Below are 20,647 nucleotides of genomic sequence, written 5' to 3' on the forward strand. Positions count from 1 at the left end.
AAATGATAAATTATAAGGACTAAATTGAAATTTTACATATTGTGATGGATGACTGATTTGATGGGCCCAGGAGGAGCTGTGTGATGTGATTGAGTTGCGGATATATGGGTTGTCAATATAGAAGTGTGTTTTGAGCCATTTTGCAGGTTGGGTAGGTCCTACGTATAGGGGAGACTCTGCCGAATTTTCGGCATGACTTAGGACGTACTTGGTCTTTTCTTGATTTGTATTGAGTCATTTGTATTAAATAATTGTAATGTAATTGTCAGGTGAGCCGGGACAGCCTTCTTCCTCCGCCCAGCCGCCACAGTGACCGTTGTCAAGTCTGTGAGTAAAATATTAATTTTAATTGTAATTTCACTATTATTATATGTTCAAGCATGCCCATGCATCACTTATATGCATATATCTATGTACATAAAATTTAGGCACGATTTATGTTGCATTCATAACTGTGAAAGTGCCATATATGTTGTTGTGGTAATTTGGAGCAGTGTGCGTGCGTTGGCGTGCGTGTGATGTGGTGTAGACTATGGATAGGACGGGTAGACATGGCTTGAGATCTTCACTGGGACCCGGTCCTTCGGGGTAGACACGGCTTGAGTTCTTCGCTGGGACCCCGATTTGGTTATTAAGTGGAAGTCCGAGCTGAGTTCTTCGCTGGCACAGTTGGAATTAAGAGAGCTGTATAGGGGATCAGCTCCCATATATATTATGATTGATATTACTGGGTGTGTGAGTGCTCCAAATTACCTTTTTGATGTTATGAGGTGAAATTATTGCTGGTGTTGCATTTCACTCTATAGGGTGCATTAGTTTTAGATAGTTATAGAGATTATGGTTAAAATTAATATTTTACTCTCTCAGTCGAACGCTCACTCCTGTTCAATATTTTTTCAGGCTACAGGAGGATTTTATTGTGGTTAACCTGCTTTTCTCCTTCGCAGGTTGTTTATCAATATTTTTGTAATTTTATTTACTCTTAGAATTTCCGCATGCGTTAGAAATACTTAAATGATTCGGGTCTATAATATAAATTGTTATGTGGACCTGTAAAATTATTATATGCATGATTGATGGACTGGATGAGGGAGCTGAGCTCCCATTTGTCTTTATGTTGATATGAGTATGTGGAGGGTGAGCTGAGCTCCCCAATTGATGATATATTTTGTTTACAGGTCGGGTGAGTCAAAAAAATCCCCGTTGAAAGGTCCACTTTATTGCCGGACTCCGTCCGGTTGATTTCTTGAAATTGGGCCCAAATGGGCCTTAGAGTTGGGTTAATGAATAGTTAGGCTTACTACGGGCCTCAGGGGCTTTAGGCTGGCCCAGGTCCTAGTGCTGGTCCGGCCCATAGATTGCGTCGTGACAAATGTGATATCAGAGCTTAGGCTCCAGATTCTTAGGGAATGTTCATCTAAAGTGTTGGGAAGAGTCTACTAGGAGTCACATGCGGAAAAATAGGGTCCACATTCGTCTTGCATTGTCATCTTTGCTTCTAGTTTCTGCTTCATATATTGTGTGTAAATATGAGTCTATAGAGCTGTGTAATGAGTAATTTTGAATTTGTGGGCTAATGCTGCCGAATTTCAGAAAAATGCATAGAAGCAGGAGAGCTGCCACTGCACCAGAACCAGATGTGCCTGACGAGGTGTCAGCACAGGATGAGGCGCCTGCCCCGAGGAGGCGGGGTAGGAGGCCTAGAGCTGCTCAAGTAGAAGCGTTTGCCAACGGTCAGATCAATCTTTTATGGCACAGGGTCCCATGGACCCCATGGCAGCTACTCTAGCTAGGTTGCAGAGAACTATCGATATGATGGCGCAATATATGGTCCACCCTCCACAGCAGCAGTAGTCCACCGCACCAAGAGGGGAACCTTACAAACAGATAATAAATTTCAAGAAGTTAGTGCCTGGTACTTATGATGTGTCAGACGATGCATATTGGTTTTTGGATTCCTGCAGGCGAGCAGAACGAGTTGATTGGATCGATAGAAGACTTGTAGAGTGTATGCAGCATGTCATGGGGCCTATGCCTAGACAGTGGATGAATGACTACATATTACCTCGGATAGAGGGTTTGTCGTGGACTCAGTTTGTGGAACTGTTCATCAATCAGTTTGTGCCAGAAAGCTTCAGAGATCAAAAGCAGTGGGTCTTTGAGGCCTTAAGACAGAATGGCAGGTCTGTAGATGAATATGCTACAGAATTTCTTGAGTTGAGCAGGTATGCCCCTACAGCAGTAGCTACAGAAACTATGAAGGTGAAGAGATTCCTAAAGGGGCTTGACAGGAGGTATGCAAACCTGGCCATGATGTCGGATCAGTCTTTTGATGTGGTAGTTGATCAAGCCAGACAGATAGAGATTAGCTATGTTGTGGATGACAGCGGAAGAGCAAAGAAAAACAGAGCAGAGGGTTCTTCAGGTGTTCCCCACATGGGTACTACGGATAGTGGTGGCCAAACTAATTACAGAGGAAGAAGCAGGAATAAGAGAAGTGGTTTTAGACACAAATCCCGAGGGTTCAGACCAGGGTACGGATCCAGCAGTGGTCACAGTTCGGGGTATAGCAGTTCTGGGTCTGGTTCAGGATCTTCCTTAGCACCTTATGCACAGTGTGGAAGAGGACATTCAGGACCTTATATGATGGGTTCAGGAGTATGCTTCAGGTGTGGCCAACCAGGTCACTTTGCTAGGGAATGCCCCGTGTTCAGTGAGCCACAGATGGGGTCACAGGGTTCTGTTGCAAATGTTCCTCGTCAGTTGTATCCGGGTGCTTCCAGCATGGCGATCGATTCGATGGCCAACAGGCCGAGGACAAGGGGCGTGGATTTGGAGGCGGTCAGGAGGTAGAAGTCGATGTCGAGTTACGCCACTCAGGGTAGGGGTCAAGCTCGGGTTTTCACCCTGACCCACCAGGATGCTCAAGCTTCAAATGTAGTTGTGGCAGGTATTCTTCTAGTTTGTTCCTATGAGGCTCGTGTTTTGATAGATCCGGGTGCTACGCACTCATTTGTCTCCCCTGTGTTTGCCACGAGGTTGGGTAAAAACCCTACAACCTTAGAATGTCCTTTGTAGGTAGCTACCCCACTTAGTGACAACATAGATGTAGATATGGTTTTTCCGGGTAGCCCAGTAGTGGTGGATGGAAAGATCCTCCCAGCAGACTTGGTTCCTCCACCAGTAATGGATTTCGATGTAATCTTGGGGATGGATTGGTTGGCAACTCATTATGCCACTTTAGACTGCAGGAACAAAAAGGTGTATTTCCATATACCCAGTGTGGAAGAGTTTAGCTTTGATGGTGACAGGAGCGTGGCTCCATATAACTTGGTGTCAGCAATTAGTGCTAGAAAAATGTTGAGGCGTGGATGCCAAGGGTATTTGGCATTGGTGAGAGATACATCTGTAGAAGGTATCAACATGGAAAATGTTCCTGTTGTCAGAGAATTCATGGATGTCTTCCCTGAAGAGCTTCCAGGGTTGCCACCAGAAAGGGGAATAGAGTTCTGCATTGATGTTGTTCCAGGTACAAACCCCATATCAATGCCACCTTACAGGATGGCCCTAGCAGAATTGAAAGAGTTAAAGGAGCAACTACAGGAGCTGTTGGATAAAGGTTTCAAAAGTCCGAGCACTTCACCCTGGGGTGCTCCTGTTCTATTTGTGAGAAAGAAGGATGGGTCATTGAGGTTGTGCATTGACTATAGACAGCTGAACAAGGTGACTGTGAAGAACAAGTATCCACTTCCTCGGATCGATGATCTGTTTGATCAGCTCCAAGGGGCTAGATTCTTTTCCAAGATAGACCTGCGATCAGGCTACCATCAGTTGAGAATCAGGAATGAGGACGTGTCCAAAATGGCATTCAGGACAAGATATGGTCATTATGAGTTATTAGTGATGTCTTTTGGACTCACTAATGCACCAGCAGCCTTCATGGAGTTGATGAACAGGGTGTTCAAGCCATTTTTGGATCGTTTTGTCATCGTATTCATAGATGACATTTTGGTATACTCTCGGACCGAGGAAGAACACGTGTGGCACTTGAGAATGGTGTTGCAGACTTTGAGGGAGCACCAGCTATATGCCAAATTTTCAAAATGTGAATTTTGGCTAGAAAGCATCTCATTCTTGGTACACGTGGTTTCTAGTGACGGTATTCAAGTGGATCCCAAGAAAATTGAAGCTGTAACTAATTGGCTTAGGCCTACAATAGTCACTGAGGTGCGAAGTTTTCTGGGTCTAGCTGGCTACTATATGCGATTTGTGCAAGATTTTTCTAGGATAGCGGCTCCCCTAACTAAGTTAACTCGGAAGAATGTTCCATTCGTTTGGACAGATGACTGTGAGAAGAGCTTCCAGAAGCTTAAGGAGTGTCTAACCACCGCCCCTGTGTTGACACTACCTATGAGTGGTGAAGGATACACCGTGTATTGTGACGCCTCCAGAGTTGGCCTAGGGTGTGTTTTGATGCAGAATGGAAAAGTAGTGGCTTATGCTTCAAGGCAGCTGAAGAGGCATGAGCAGAACTATCCCACCCATGATTTGGAAATGGCGGCTATAGTCTTTGCACTAAAAATCTGGAGACACTATGTATATGGTGAAGTGTGCGAGATATACACCGACCACAAGAGTTTGAAGTACATCTTCCAACAGAGGGACTTAAACTTGAGACAGAGGAGATGGATGGAGCTTCTGAAAGACTATGATTGCACCATCCAGTACCACCCTGGGAAGGCCAATGTGGTAGCAGATGCTTTGAGCAGAAAATCTTCTAGCAGTTTGGCCCACATTTCAGCAGAGAAAAGACCGTTGATTTGGGAAGTACATGAGTTAATGGATCAAGGTTTAATCCTAGATCTTTCTGATGAGGGGGTATTATTGGCTCATTTTTCAGTGAGGCCAGACTTGCGAGACAGAGTTAGAGTTTCCCAGCACAGAGACCAACAATTGATGGAAATCATAGAAAGAGTACAACAAGGTGAAGGTGGTGAGTTTGGATTTGCCAATGATGGCGCCCTAGTACAGGGTTCTAGGATATGTGTGCCCGATGTGGACAATCTCAAAAATGAAATCATGCAAGAGGCATACTATACACTGTACAATGTCCACCCAGGTTCCACCAAGATGTACCATGATGTGAAAGATAGCTACTGGTGGAATGGCATGAAGACCGTCTAACCAAATCAGCTCACTTCTTGCCTGTGAAGACTACGTACTGGCACAGTATGCTCGACTCTACATTCGAGAAATAGTTAGATTGCATGGAGTTCCGGCTTCCATAATATCTGACAGAGGGCCCCAGTTCACTTCTAGGTTTTGGAGGAAGTTGCAGGAGGCACTTGGCACACAGTTGAACTTTAGTACGGCTTTCCACCCTTAGACAGACGGACAGTCCGAAAGGACAATCCAAACACTGGAGGACATGCTTCGCATGAGTGTTTTGGATTTTGGAGGTCAATGGGATGATCAGCTAGCTTTAGTGGAGTTTACCTACAACAACAATTACCATTCCAGCATAGGGATGGCACCCTATGAGGCATTATATGGAAGGAAGTGTAGGTCTCCTCTGTGTTGGACGAAAATGGGAGAAGTGAAGGTGCATGATGTAGATCTAGTGCAGTACACTTCAGAAGTAGTTCCTTTAATCAGGAAACGATTGAAAACAGCTTTCAGTAGGCAGAAGAGTTATGCAGACCCTAGACGGAGGGATGTGGAGTTTGCAATAGGCGACTATGTATTCCTAAAGGTTTCTCCGATGAAGGGAGTGATGAGATTTGGAAAGAAGGGCAAGTTGGCACCTCGGTATATTGGACCTTTTGAGGTTACTGATAGAGTTGGAGTAGTTACCTACCGGTTGGAGCTACCACCCAACCTTTCTCACGTTCATCCTGTGTTTCACATCTCCATGCTCAGGAAATATATTCCAGATCCTTCTCATGTACTACAGCCGGATGTAATAGAGCTAAAAGAAAACTTGACATTTGAGGAGCAACCTGTAGCCATAGTAGACCACCAAGTGAGACAGCTAAGATCAAAACAGATCCCTATGGTTAAGGTTTTGTGGAGGAGCCAGTCAGTGGAAGAGTGCACCTGGGAGTCAGAACGGGACATGCGTAGCAAGTACTCTTATCTGTTTAATGTGTAATCATGTACTTTATTCTGCCTTGTGTAAAATTCGAGGACGAATTTTCTGTAAGGGGGGAATAATGTAACACCCCAAAATTTTAAATTTTATTATTTTATGAGTATTATTAATATTTTTATTTTATTTAAATTTTAAGAAATTATTTGAGATTTTTCGGATTTTAAAAATCGGGTTCGATTTTCTGAAAATATAAACTTTGATGATTTTTAAAAATTAATTTAAAGACCACGTGGCAAAACTAAAAATATATTTGGAGTCTACAAATTTTTTTGAGTTTTCTGAAATTTTTTCGAAATTTTTGGACCTCGTTTTCGATCCCGAGGCAGAGTAAAAATTCAAAATTTTATATCTTGAATCGAACCGACTGAATCGAACCGGACCGGTCTAATCGGACTGGTCTTCTTCTTTTTCTCCCCCTCCCCGCGCGCGTCCGACCCCTCTCCCTTTCTCTCTCTTTTTCTCTCTCCTCCCTCCTTCCCTTGCCGCACCGCCTCCTCTCCTGCCACCCCACTTCGCCGGCGCGCCGTCTCAGCCCTCCCCCACGGCCGGCCATCGCCTGGAACGCCGAAAAACGGCTCCAGAAGCGACACGCAGCGCACGCGTGACCTTTCGTCTTCCCGGCCAAAATCCGGCCGATCCGGCCACCAATCGGACTGGGTCTTGTGTCTAAACTCATCTACTCGTCGAGAGCTTTCCATAGACACCAAGAACACCGAAATCCATCAAGTGGTTTGTCCAATTTTTGCCCGGGAAGTTTTAGCCCATTTTGAATTTCGGGCAAGATTTCTCGCAAACCGTGAACCCCACGAGAAAACCGAGAGTACCAGAGCGCTCCACTCGTCGAGAGCTTCGCGGGAATATAAATTTCAAAATTTTTCGACACTATTTTTTTGTGGGTCCCACGGAACTTCGCAGTATTTTTCCGAGCATTAAATGAGCTTAGAAAATTCTGAAAAATTTATGTACTAACCCCCGTGTTGTGGGCTTCGTGTAGGTATCCTCAATTCGCGGAAATTCGACGATTGCCAAGATGCATGAGTTTCCGGCGATGCAGTTCTGGAAAAGTCTTCGAATTGGACCAAGGTTTTGGCTACCCCCCCATTCTCAGACGTCCCGAGCGCGTCGCCAGAGTCGGAATAGGCAAAGGTAAACCCGAACCTTACTTTTTCATAATTTTCTAGTGCTTAAATAGGATTAAAAATCCATAAAATATTCATGGCAGCTCAGAAAATTATGATTCTTTTTACAATAGCCTAGTAATATCGCTAAAGACCGCGGGGCAAAGTTTTAGAATTTTTAGAGCTTATTTGGATAGTTTTTGCAAAAATGATAAATTATAAGGACTAAATTGAAATTTTACATATTGTGATGGATGACTGATTTGATGGGCCCAGGAGGGGCTGTGTGATGTGATTGAGTTGCGGATATATGGGTTGTGAATATAGAAGAGTGTTTTGAGCCATTTTGCAGGTTGGGTAGGTCTTACGTATAGGGGAGACTCTGCCGGATTTTCGGCACGACTTAGGACGTACTTGGCCTTTTCTTGATTTGTATTGAGTCATTTGTATTAAATAATTGTAATATAATTGTCAGGTCAGCCGGGACAGCCTTCTTCCTCCGTCCAGCCGCCACAGTGACCGTTGTCAAGTCTGTGAGTAAAATATTAATTTTAATTGTAATTTCACTATTATTATATGTTTAAGCATGCCTATGCATCACTTATATGCATATATCTATGTAGATAAACTTTAGGCACGATTTATGTTGCATTCATAACTGTGAAAGTGCCATGTATGTTGTTGTGGTAATTTGGAGCAGTGTGCGTGCGTTGGCGTGCGTATGATGTGGTGTGGACTATGGATAGGACGGGTAGACACGGCTTGAGATCTTCGCTGGGACCCGATCCTTCAGGGTAGACACGGCTTGAGTTCTTCGCTGGGACCCCGATTTGGTTATTAAGTGGAAGTCCGAGCTGAGTTCTTCGCTGGCACAGTTGGAATTAAGAGAGCTGTATAGGGGATCAGCTCCCATATATATTATGATTGATATTACTGGGTGCGTGAGTGCTCCAAATTACCTTTTTGATGTTATGAGGTAAAATTATTGCTGGTGTTGCATTTCACTCTACAGGGTGCATTAGTTTTAGATAGTTATAGAGATTATGGTTAAAATTGATATTTTACTCTCTGAGTTGAACGCTCACTCCTGTTCAATATTTTTTCAGGCTACAAGAGGATTTTATTGTGGTTAACCTGCTTTTCTCCTTCGCAGGTTGTTTATCAATATTTGTGTAATTTTATTTACTATTATAATTTCCGCATGTGTTAGAAATACTTAAATGATTCGGGTCTGTAATATAAATTGTTATGTGGACCTGTAAAATTATTATATGCATGATTGATGGACTGGATGAGGGAGCTGAGCTCCCATTTGTCTTTATATTGATATGAGTATGTGGAAGGTGAGCTGAGCTCCCCAATTGATGATATATTTTGTTTACAAGTCGGGTGAGTCAAAAACTCCCCGTTGAAAGGCTCATTTTATGGCCGGACTCCGTCCGATTGATTTCTTGAAATTGGGCCCAAATGGGCCTTAGAGTTGGGTTAATGAATAGTTAGGCTTACTACGGGCCTCGGGGGCTTTAGGCTGGCCCAGATACTAGTGCCGGTCCGGCCCATAGATTGGGTCGTGACATAAAATTTCTAATCTTACCTATAATTCTATTTAACTAAAATTTTTATTACAGCCTAAATTAAAATTTTATAAAAAAATAATTAATAAATATATATTTCTTAAAAAAAAATTTAGTCTATGTTTAAAAAAATAATTCTAATTTAAATGATTTTTAATTATATTAATAATTAATACTCTAAATTTTAATTAAAAAAATTTATATTTCTCAATTTTATTCCAATTTGGACACATAAACTTAGCTAAATTAAAATTAAACTTTAGAAAAAAAAAATAATATACTTAGCTAAAAGAAAAAAAAAATTGTAAACTCATAAAAATGGTTCAGCGATAAAAAAAATAAAAAATAAAAAATCTTTCATATCTTTGTCAATAACATAAGTAATTGTTGGCTTAAATATATTTACTAAAACATTACATAGATATTGGCAAAAGTCTTTATAAACCATTAGAGTCGAACACATAATGCAGAATGACAAAAATTAAATAGTTATATAATTATCATAATTAATAAATATTTATAAATTATATTTTTATCAAAAAATTTCACTATTTTTTGTAAATCATATATTTTTATTTACTTTAAATAATTAGAAACAGCTTAATAAAGAAAGTTAATAAATCATAATCAACATTCATTGTAATATTGTTTTTTAGCTGTCGATTCGGACATTAACTTTTAGAGAATTTAAGTTTGGATTTGAGGATTAAAGAGTTAAAGTGTTATCAAAAAAAAAAAAAAAAAAAGAAAACTAAAATTGAGGTTTAAGAGTTTAAACATGTATAAATATAATTTTAAATTAAATTTTATTTTAAAATAATAATTTACAATTATTATGATAAATAGTAATTAGAAATTTTGACTGTATAGAAATAAATTAAAAAGATAAATTTTTATACCATAAAAATTAGATTTTTTTTCTTGTTTAATATTTAATCTATTTTCATGATTGATGGTAAAACTAATTTTAAATATTAATTAGATAAAATTATTATTTTTAAATTTTGAGAAAAATTTTTAGAGATAAATTTAAAAAATTAGTCATTAAAATTAAAATTTTTTAATAATTTAAATAAATGTAAAATTTTTAAAACCTTATATTGAATATTTATTTTTTAAAATAAAAAGGAAGGCAATATTAAAAAAAAAAGGGTATGTGAGTCTAACCTTATATACAACATTCATAATAAAAATACAAAATTAAATAAATAAAATTAATAAATTTTATTAGATACAAATAATTAAAATTTTAATTATATATATATAAATAAAATTATTATATTTAATTCTCATAGTAAAATTTTCATTATAATTTTCACTTTTTTATTATTCACTCTAATTTATAATTTTTTTTCTTAATTTTGAGGTAGACAATTTTAAAATCATGTAATATTTAGTGTATTATCACAAAATTGAGAAAATCTTTACTTTCTCAAATTAATGTCTTAAAATTTTATACCATAATGTTATCCATATATTCTTTAATAGAGTAATAACATGACAATAACGCTAATTGAAATAAAAACAAAAATTTATCATATTAGTACTATATTAACTGATGCAAAGATAATATGACACTATAAAACATCATGATATTAATTTAATGAAAATGAAAACTTTTTTTTCTTAAATAATCATGCAATAAATCACATATTGATGTGTCTTTCAAATTTCGCATATATAATTTATATTTGTATAATCACATTTATATGTAGAGTTTTGTCTTGTTCTATTTATTAAGGTTCTTAATTCAGTAGAATATATTTTAAGTATTATATTTTATTTATTTCAAAAGAAAGTATTATATATTATTTTTATGCTATTTTTTTATAAACTCTATAAATTTTTATATTGAATACGATTTATTAAACATATAGTTTTTAGGGTAATATTTCTTATTCCAAGTTGGCTTGTAATTAGTTATTTAAGTTATTATTATTATTATTATTATTATTATTATTATTATTATTATTATTATTATTATTATTATTATTATTATTTAATTTTAAAATTAGATTATAAATTTGAATAAATTAAAATAATTTTTAAATAAAAAAATTATAATTTAACAACATATTAAAATTAATAAGATGCAAGTATAACGAAAGAACTAATATATATACACGTGAATGAGGGGCAAACTTTTAAAAAACAAAATTATCCTTAATTTTTTTTATATTATTTATAAATATATTATCTTTTATTACTTAAATTAATTTTAGAATTTATGTAAATTTAAAAATTTTAATCTTATTTATATTTGACTTTTATTTATTAATTAAAATTGTTATTGAAATTTAAATAAAATTTTATATTAATTAAACCAGAAATACATATTAAAAACAAAAACGCATCTTTCATGTGTTTTTCTTTTTTAAAAAATAGACTTTTATAATAAATCAGGGTAAATTACTTAAAAAGTAAAATTTATTTATAATTAGAATTTTAATAATTAAAAATTTATTTATAAATAATTAAAATTTTTATAAATTTTTTTATTTTTCTTTATAAGTAATTCTAAAACAATCAGAATTTTATTTACAAATTTAATTTATTTTTATATTTAAATTAGTGTATTTTATTTATAATTATCTTTTATTTTTATTTTTATTTTACTTCTAAATTTTATTTTAAATTATTGATTACAACTACTTTCTTTTAGCTAATTAATGAAAAATTATATTTTATTAAGTAAAATAATATTTGTACTTAAAAATACCCAAATTAAAAAAAATAAATTTTCATTATTTTTCTAATGAATTAAAATTAAATTTATAAATTTACAATTTAATTCAAATTTTATTATTTAAATATTCTATTTAAATTTTTTATTTCAATCTATAGAAATATGAATGGGATGATGAATTTATAAAAGGACAAAATATTTTTAATTTTTAAAATAATTTTTGATATTTAAAATAATTATAATATTAATATTTTATTCTAAATTAATTATTTATATTAAAATTATAAAATTTTTTACTTACGTGATATAAAAAATTCGTAAATATAAACTTTTCTAAATTATATTAGCTTAAATTTTTATATTAATTGGTTTGAAAATTAATTTAAAAAATAAATAATCATGATATTTACAAGCTATGCGATAATTATTTACATTTTTTATTTCAATCTATAGAAATATGAATGGGATAATGAATTTATAAAAGGAAAAAATTATTTTTAACTTTTAAATTAATTTTTTATATTTAAAATAAATATAATATTAATATTTAAAATTATAAAAATTTTTACTTGATATAAAAAATTCGTAAATATAAACTTTTCTAAATTATATAAATTTAAATTTTTATATTACTTAGTTTGAAAATTAATTTAAAAATAAATAATCATGATATTTACAAGCTATATGATAATTATTTAAATATTCTATTTAAAGTTTTTATTTCAATCTATAGAAATATGAATGGGATGATGAATTTATAAAAGGACAAAAATATTTTTAACTTTTAAAATAATTTTTTATATTTAAAATAAATGTAATATTAATATTTAAAATTATAAAATTTTTTACTTACGTGATATAAAAAATTCGTAAATATAAACTTTTCTAAATTATATGTGCTTAAATTTTTATATTACTTAGTTTGAAAATTAATTTAAAAAATAAATAATCATGGTATTTACAAGCTATATGATAATTATTTACATTTTTTAATTTCAGTCTATAGAAATATGAATGGGCTGATGAATTTATAAAAGGATAAATATATTTTTAACTTTTAAAATAATTTTTTATATTTAAAATAAATATAATATTAATATTTAAAAATATAAAAATTTTTACTTGATATAAAAAATTCGTAAATATAAACTTTTCTAAATCATATAAGCTTAAATTTTTATATTACTTAGTTTGAAAATTAATTTAAAAAATAAATAATCATGATATTTACAAGCTATATGATAATTATTTTCATTTTTTATTTCAATATATAGAAATATGAAAGGGATGATGAATTTATAAAAGGACAAAAATATTTTTAACTTTTAAAATAAATTTTGATATTTAAAATAAATATAATATTAATATTTTATTCTAAATTAATTATTTATATTAAAATTATAAAATTTTTTACTTATGTGATATAAAAAAATTCTTAAATATAAACTTTTCTAAATTATATAAGTTTAAATTTTTATATTACTTGGTTTGAAAATTAATTTAAAAAATAAATAATCATGATATTTACAAGCTATATGATTTTTTTCTTCAAAAACAGAAAAGCTATGAATTGCTACTTTCTAATATAAATTATTTTTTTATTAAAAAATAATTAAAAAGATTAATTAAAATATATCAAAATTAAAAATTAGTATTTATAATTCTCTAAAAAAATATATCTATATCACAATATCAATATATAAAATAGAAAATAATAATTTTAATTTAAAAAATTCTTATAAACTCCAACTAATAAATATATTCCTAAACATGTATAGAAATATTATTATAATTATTATGATCGTACGAATAATTTTTATATTGGATTTTCATACTTCTTAACGAGTATGATGGGTTTCTTATAATTTTGTTTTTTAATAAATTATTAATCTTAATACTTATTATTAAATTAAATGTAATCAATATTGACAATATATCATTATTAATTATTTAATAATAAATAAATTATTAATAGAAATAATCATTTAAATTAATATTAATACAATATATAATTGTCAAGGAAAATAAATTATCATATTTCAAAAAATTTTATTATAATTTTATTGTAGATCTGAAAAGAATTTTCTAACAACAATAAGATAATGGATATGAATTTTATTTTTTTTAAATTCTATATTATGTTATATATGTTATAAATACATTATAGATTAAAATAAAATTTTAATTATTCATCTTTAATTAATTTATATTAATTATATATTTAACACCTTCCGGTAGTCAAATTATTATTTTTTCCTTTTTTCTTTTATATCTTACTCTCGTTTTCATTATTAAAAGTAATATTCAAATTTGTATCTTATTCTCTTTTTCATTATTAAAAGTAATATTCAAAGAAGCATAAATTTTCATATAAGTATATGCAAAAATATAATTAGTTTTTTTATGACTTATGGTCAAAATCAATAATAAAACTAAGATTGACTAATAAATTAAAAATAAAAAAAAAATGTTCATGCATATATGTATATTAACAAATTATAATTGATCTACATTTGAACTAAATAAACTCAAGAAAATTAAAATCTCATCAATCACATGTAAAATGCTTTTTTTTTTTTATGTAAAAATAATATTAATTATCATAAATATTATAGGATGTATCAATATTAAACATAAAAAAAAAATCAACCTATGTTAATCTATATAAATATCATTGAGTTTTTAAACGGGCATTGGTTTCATTTGATATTAGCAATAATAACAAAATCCTAGAAATTATATTAATGTACAACTACTTATAAGAATGACACTTGTGATGTACAAAAACTTAAAAAATTTAAAGACTTATAAATAAATTTTACTCATTAAAGAAAAAAAGACACAAAAATATAGTGGAAAAAAAATTATATTATAAGTTAAAGTTAATTAAGTTTAAGTCATATTATACGAAAATATAGTGTGTAAATTTTAAAACTATCTGTTACTAATATTTTTTTTTAAAAAAAAAGCTACAAATTTATAATAAATAAAACATTTGTAATGGAATAAGATTAGAATTTTATATCTATTAATATAAGTACAAATTTTTTTTATTTAATCAAATAGTTAATTTTTAATAATAATTTTATAATTATGTAAATTAAATAGCTATTTTTAATAGCAATTTTATAATTTAATATTATAAGTTTATAAATATTTAGAATAATTAAAAACACAAATTAATATAAGTGAGGTTCATTGTTTAATGTTGTTTATTAATTTTATTGTAATAAACTAAATAATTTTTAATGAATTAATAATATTTATAGAATTAAGAATATAGAATTATAATAGGATTTTAATATAAGTACAATTACTTTTAAAATAATATTAAAATTTTAATTTATATTAATTATAGTAATATTAAAAATCGAAATTATTTATATATTTAGCAACGAATAAATCATCTCTAAAAATTATTAGTGACGAATTTATATTGAATTGCTTCTTATTTTTGAAAGTATTAGTGATTGATAATTTGTTACTAAAAATTATTAGCGACAAATTTATATAGAATGGCTTATCGTTGCTAAAAGTATTAGCGACGGATAAGTTGTCGCTAAGAATTATTAGTGACGACTTTTTATAGAATGGCTTCTTATTGTTGAAAGTATTAGCGATAGAAATATTGTCACTAAAGGCAATTCATGATAAATTTTCATCACTAATTTGTATTATTAGAGACAATTATGTACAACTATTACTATAGATACGTTTTTATTGGTATTTTTCTAAATAATATAAATTATGAAGGGCATTATTGGCAAAGCCAATGATCCCCCTCCCCCTTTATATATATATATATATATATATATATATATATATATATATATATATATATATATATATATATATATATATATATATATATGGGAAAGAACACTTCACTACCTTAGATTTTCATGCATTTATCATCTATACTTTTTTATTAGCACATTGGTAACAAAATGGCTAACGACATTAAATTAACCTATGTGAATACTGATGTAACAAAATTAATTAATTTTTATGTTGATGTGGTAAAATTAATATTTTTTTTTATTTTGATTTGATAAATTTAATTAAGTTTTTAATATAATGGGACCTGCACTATTAAAAGAAGGAAAATAAAATAAAACCAATCCCTTAAATCAACCTTTTTAATCGACCCCTTAGATTAAAATTTGAAATGATTTTTACTTTTTAGCAGCCAAGGCGACAACTAATTTCCACTTCGTTTCATCCTCCTCACGCACAGCCTAGATTCACTTCTCTTCATCCCCTTCTTCACTTTCTCTTTTTCCCCATATACCTTTGCATTAAACATTCAAATTGACCCAACCTATAACTCTTTTTCAAGATACATGCCCTAATGGTTGCAAGTTTGCTTTTAGAAAGCTTAATGGATTTATAGGGAGTCAATTTGAAGGAATGGGAAAATAGAGAAAGAGTGTTGGGCAATGCATCTTAATGCATTTATCTAGGGATGGTGGAGGTGATTTATGGGTTGTATGTAGATGATGGGGTTAAGCAAAAGAAGGAGAGGAGAAATTCGTGAGGATAGCCAAAGGGGTAGTATTGCATTAGAGGAGATCTCTAAGTGTGAAGCCATGATACCAATGGAAGTTGTTCCTCTAACAAGAAGAAGAAGAAGAAATTCAATTGAATTCTTTCCCTAGTTTTCTTAAAGATTACAAATTTGCCATTATCAAAATTTATAGAATTGCCATTTAACTTGTTAAATATGGGACTAATTTATAAATAATTATAATTTTTAGGGACTATTTTGTAAAATTATAAGGGCAAATTTATAAATAATACAAATATGTAAGGACTTGCCAAGCCACCTGATGTTGCCTTTGCCACCTTACTCCAAAGTTCTAATATTAGCAACTCCTCCCCCTTCAATAAGTTTGACATAGCAACCGGAGCCTTAATTGGAGCTATAATGTGTGAGAAACTGCTAGGTTGACCCACAGACCTACGAGGAGAAATTGGCTGAATCCACTGTTCCAAGTTATCGTTTAGCCATGCCACCACCACCACCATTTCCTTCCTCTCTAGACTCCTCGCAACCCTAGCTTTATTTTGAGGCCAATTGGGATAATTTTGTTGTAAAAAAACTTTTGTGACTTATGTGTAACCAATATTTTTTTGTGAGATTTCAAACCATTCCATTTGTTGTTTTCAAAAACTAATATTATCAATGTTGTCAGTGTGTTTTATGCTTCGTGTAGGTACCTTTACATCATTAGCCTTTTGACACTTGAGAGTATATTTTGGTCCAAACCAAAGTGCCTAATGGACTGTTATGGGTGCCCAACATTACAATTGATTCTAACATTTTTGGGCACCCCAAACATGTTCCAGGTTGTAGATTGGCATAGGTTAGCCCAAACGCAAACTTGTTGTTTTACCTATGTGCTATGGCTACATATTGCATAGTTTAATATTCATAACTTGGTATAATTAAGTAATTTGAATTAAAATAATAAGATAACCATATTAAGGACTCTAAGGAATATTTGTGGAATTTTTGAAACACAATTTGCTATTTTTGCACATTAAAGAAGTTTAGGCACCTAAGTTGAGTTGTGGATCTGAAGATGTGTGATGTGTTCTAGCAAGCCCTGAATGGGAAAATTAACTAGTGTTGTGGGCCTAAGGCCATTGTAAGATTGTTATCATATGGAATTGTGTTTTTGTTGCAGAAGTTTAGGTTTTAGATATAGGAGAACTCCACAGAAATTTCAATATGAACTTAAGGTTGTTATTTTACTTTGAATATTTATTACTATTTTATTTAGATGTTGATAGTTGTTGGTATGTTTATATAGGTGATCCGAATTGACCTTTTCCTCTTGCCAACCAAATCAATGAATTGCCTAAGTTATCGACTACAAGTTTGATACTGATTATTTTTGTAATTTCAATATTATTTCATATTCTGGAATAACGATGCAATCATTTATATATGATAACACAAAAACAACTAAAGCCTTAATCCCATACTAGTTGGAGCTAGTTATATGGATCATTTTTCACCATTTAGACCTGTTTGATTCTATATCAATATTCAAGGATTGTAAATCTTTTGAAACTACTTTCTCCATATCATTTTAAATATCTCGCTTTTCCTCTTTGCTCCTTCCACTACTTATTTATCACATTTTCTTATAAGAGCATTTGATTCTCTATGTTGGGCATGACCAAACCATCTCAAATGACACTCTATCATTTAATTCCCAATGTTTGCTGCATGCACTCTCTCTCAAATATAGTCATTCCTAACCTCATTCATTATCATAATACCAGATATCCATCTTCAAATTTGCATATTTTCCACACTTATCTTATGGATATGTTGTACTTTAGATGCCTAACATTCACCTCCTATAAAATATAGTCGGATTGACCATAGTTCTATAGAACTTACCTTTCACTTTGTCAAGGATCTTATGGTCACATAATGCACCTATTGCACTCCTCCATTCTCATCCATCATTTTTGATCCTATGACTTACATTCTCATTTATTATTCCATTCTTTTAGAAAACAGAACCTAAATAGTTGTAATGTTACAATTTGGCATGAAAACTCCATCCAATCAAACTTCCCCTTCATTCCTTTTACGGGGGCTAAACTCACAATGCATATATTATGCCTTACTTCTACATAGATTAAAACCATTACTCTTAACTGTTTTTCTCCATAACTCCAAATTTTGATTAACTCATTCGCTTAATTCATCAGCTAAGATAACATCATCTACAAACTAAATGCACCATAGGACATTATTTTGAATATGACTAGTTAACTCATCCATAATTAATTTATAAAAGTACTGACTCAAAGTTGATACCTATATAAACTGACTATTATGCAGAACTCATCAGTATCCCTTCCTATTATTCTTACACTTGTAACTTCCCCTTCATATAAGTCTTTAATGACATTTATATATTTGAGATTGACTCCATTTTTACCAAGCATCCATCAAGACTCCATTTTTATCTAGCATCCATCAAAGAACTTCCCTTATCACTCTTATCATATGTGAAAATACTTATGTATAATATGAGCGCCCTACTTATTGCATAAACCCTATAGCATCCACTAACACTTGAGTGACTATTGATTGTAGCTTGCTTTTCGATCAGGATTATAGGCTAAGTGGTTAAGGTAGGATTTTAGCTCCCATGTGTGCGTGTGTGTGTGTGTGTGTGTGTGTATGCGATGGCTATGGTGGGTGTGTGTGGGGGGCTCTAGATTATATCCTTATGCAAATATAAGGTTTGTTTGTTTAATACTATTTGTGCATCTTCATCTTAAAACTTCATTAGTTTTAGGTAGTTATAAAAATTATAATTATAATTAATATTTAAACTCCCATCAACTATTTTTCTTAGGTGACAAGAAGAGCATTATTTTTTCAGGAGTCTCCCTTATGCATTTCTTCGCATGGTTTATTATTGTTATTATGTGTTATATTGTTATGTTATTACTCTTAAAACTCCATAGTTATTATAGAATTTGTATTATCCAGTGGGTATGCAAGTGCGCAATGTATGATATAATTATTATTGATTTCAAGGTTGAGTAAAACTCCCCTGTTGAAATGTTGTTGTTGTTATTATTATTATTATTATCATTATTGATTAATTATGGATGTTGAGATTGGGTTTATCACCCTTCAACTTAGATATCTAACTTTCCTTGTTGTCCCTATGTGCTATTTGAGGGTTGAGTTAAGCTCCCCAACTTTATAAATAAGATTATGTTTAGGATTAAAATTGAGTAGAGTTCCCTTATTTATGGATATTTGTATATTAGGATTACTTTATGGGCTTGTGTATTAGTTTGGGCTTACTACGAACTTTAGGAGTCTTATACTAGCATAATACCTAATTCTAGTTACAACCCACTAGATTGGGTTATGACAAAGTTGGTGTCATTGCCTTAGTTCTAGAGTCTTGCGAAATTGTACCTAGGGTTGTTATGTGTAGAATATATGATCCTTTTCATCTTAGTTAAGTCTTCCTTATGTCTAACTTCAGTTTCATTTCTTATGATGTATGCATACCTTGGTCTAAGTCGTCGATAGTCATGTTCTAGGTATCGAGATGAGATATAGGTAAGCATATATAATATAGTATGCCATGTATGCACTTAGCATTAGACTGTTTGGTCAGATAACGAGAGGTTATGATGACATGCTATCTAGTTAGAGGCATAAGGGCCTAGTGAGGAGACCCTAGTGAGGGTGTGGGGGCCACTATTGGTAGATTAAGGGTGGAAAGCCTAATTAAAGTATTTTTTTTATATCTCATTTGTATAGAAAGATAAGAAGTTGGAGATCAAAGCTTTTGAGGCAATGGTGTAATAACCTTTTACTACTCTAAATGTCAAAACTATGTGCTACTGAGTGTAGTTATTGATATTGGGATTGTATGATAGAATTTTGTATGCCTTAGTGAGGATTGTGTTTACCTAGATGTCAATGTTGTATAGAGTGTGTTTATGATATTGTAGAAGAGATATGAGCTTATGGTCAACGTCTACAACCTATGAGATGACATATTAGACTAAAAAGTTGTATGATTCAATTGCCTTAGTGAGGGTATGAGTCCCATAGTAAGAACGTTAAGTGGATCGAATATTAAGAAGTTTTTGCCTTAGAGCTTGGTGGAGAGTTATTATATTTATTGCTTGTGGTAGTTGTTGATTGAGGAAAGTTTGAAAAGGATATGTTATAAGACATAAAGACTAGTTTGGGTATAAGTGTGTATCTTATTTGTTGTAAGGTAGTTAAGGTTGTCTAGTAGCTTAACCAATTGTGGACTTCTAAGAGGAAGTATTTTTTATGGTATGGATCATGCGTAAACTTTTGTGGTATCAGTTAAGCATAGGGGTGAACAGTTTTCGATTTAAATTAAAAAATTGAATGAAACTTAACAAAATTAAGGTGATCAGTTTGTTTTTTCAGTCTGATCAATTTAGTTCAATTTTGTAATTTTAAGAGTTCCAGTTTTCAATTTGCTTCATTTTTTTTGTAGTTATAACCAAACAAACCAAATAACATAGAACAATTTATTTTTATATGGCTTTAAGGGAGGCTTCAGCCCATGATAAAATTATG

At 31.6% G+C, this 20,647-nt stretch overlaps 1 long non-coding RNA gene across 1 annotated transcript; it reads left to right on the forward strand.

The window, feature by feature from the left end:
* The first annotated feature begins 280 nt into the window (after positions 1 to 280).
* On the forward strand, positions 281 to 1,721 carry LOC131179064 (uncharacterized). The gene is made up of 3 exons (XR_009148067.1): positions 281 to 327; positions 901 to 947; positions 1,594 to 1,721. It is a non-coding gene; the product is annotated as an uncharacterized LOC131179064 (long non-coding RNA).
* The last annotated feature ends 18,926 nt before the right edge of the window (positions 1,722 to 20,647 follow it).

This window comes from Hevea brasiliensis, chromosome 4 (genome assembly GCF_030052815.1).
Source record: "Hevea brasiliensis isolate MT/VB/25A 57/8 chromosome 4, ASM3005281v1, whole genome shotgun sequence".
Lineage (NCBI taxonomy): Eukaryota > Viridiplantae > Streptophyta > Magnoliopsida > Malpighiales > Euphorbiaceae > Hevea > Hevea brasiliensis.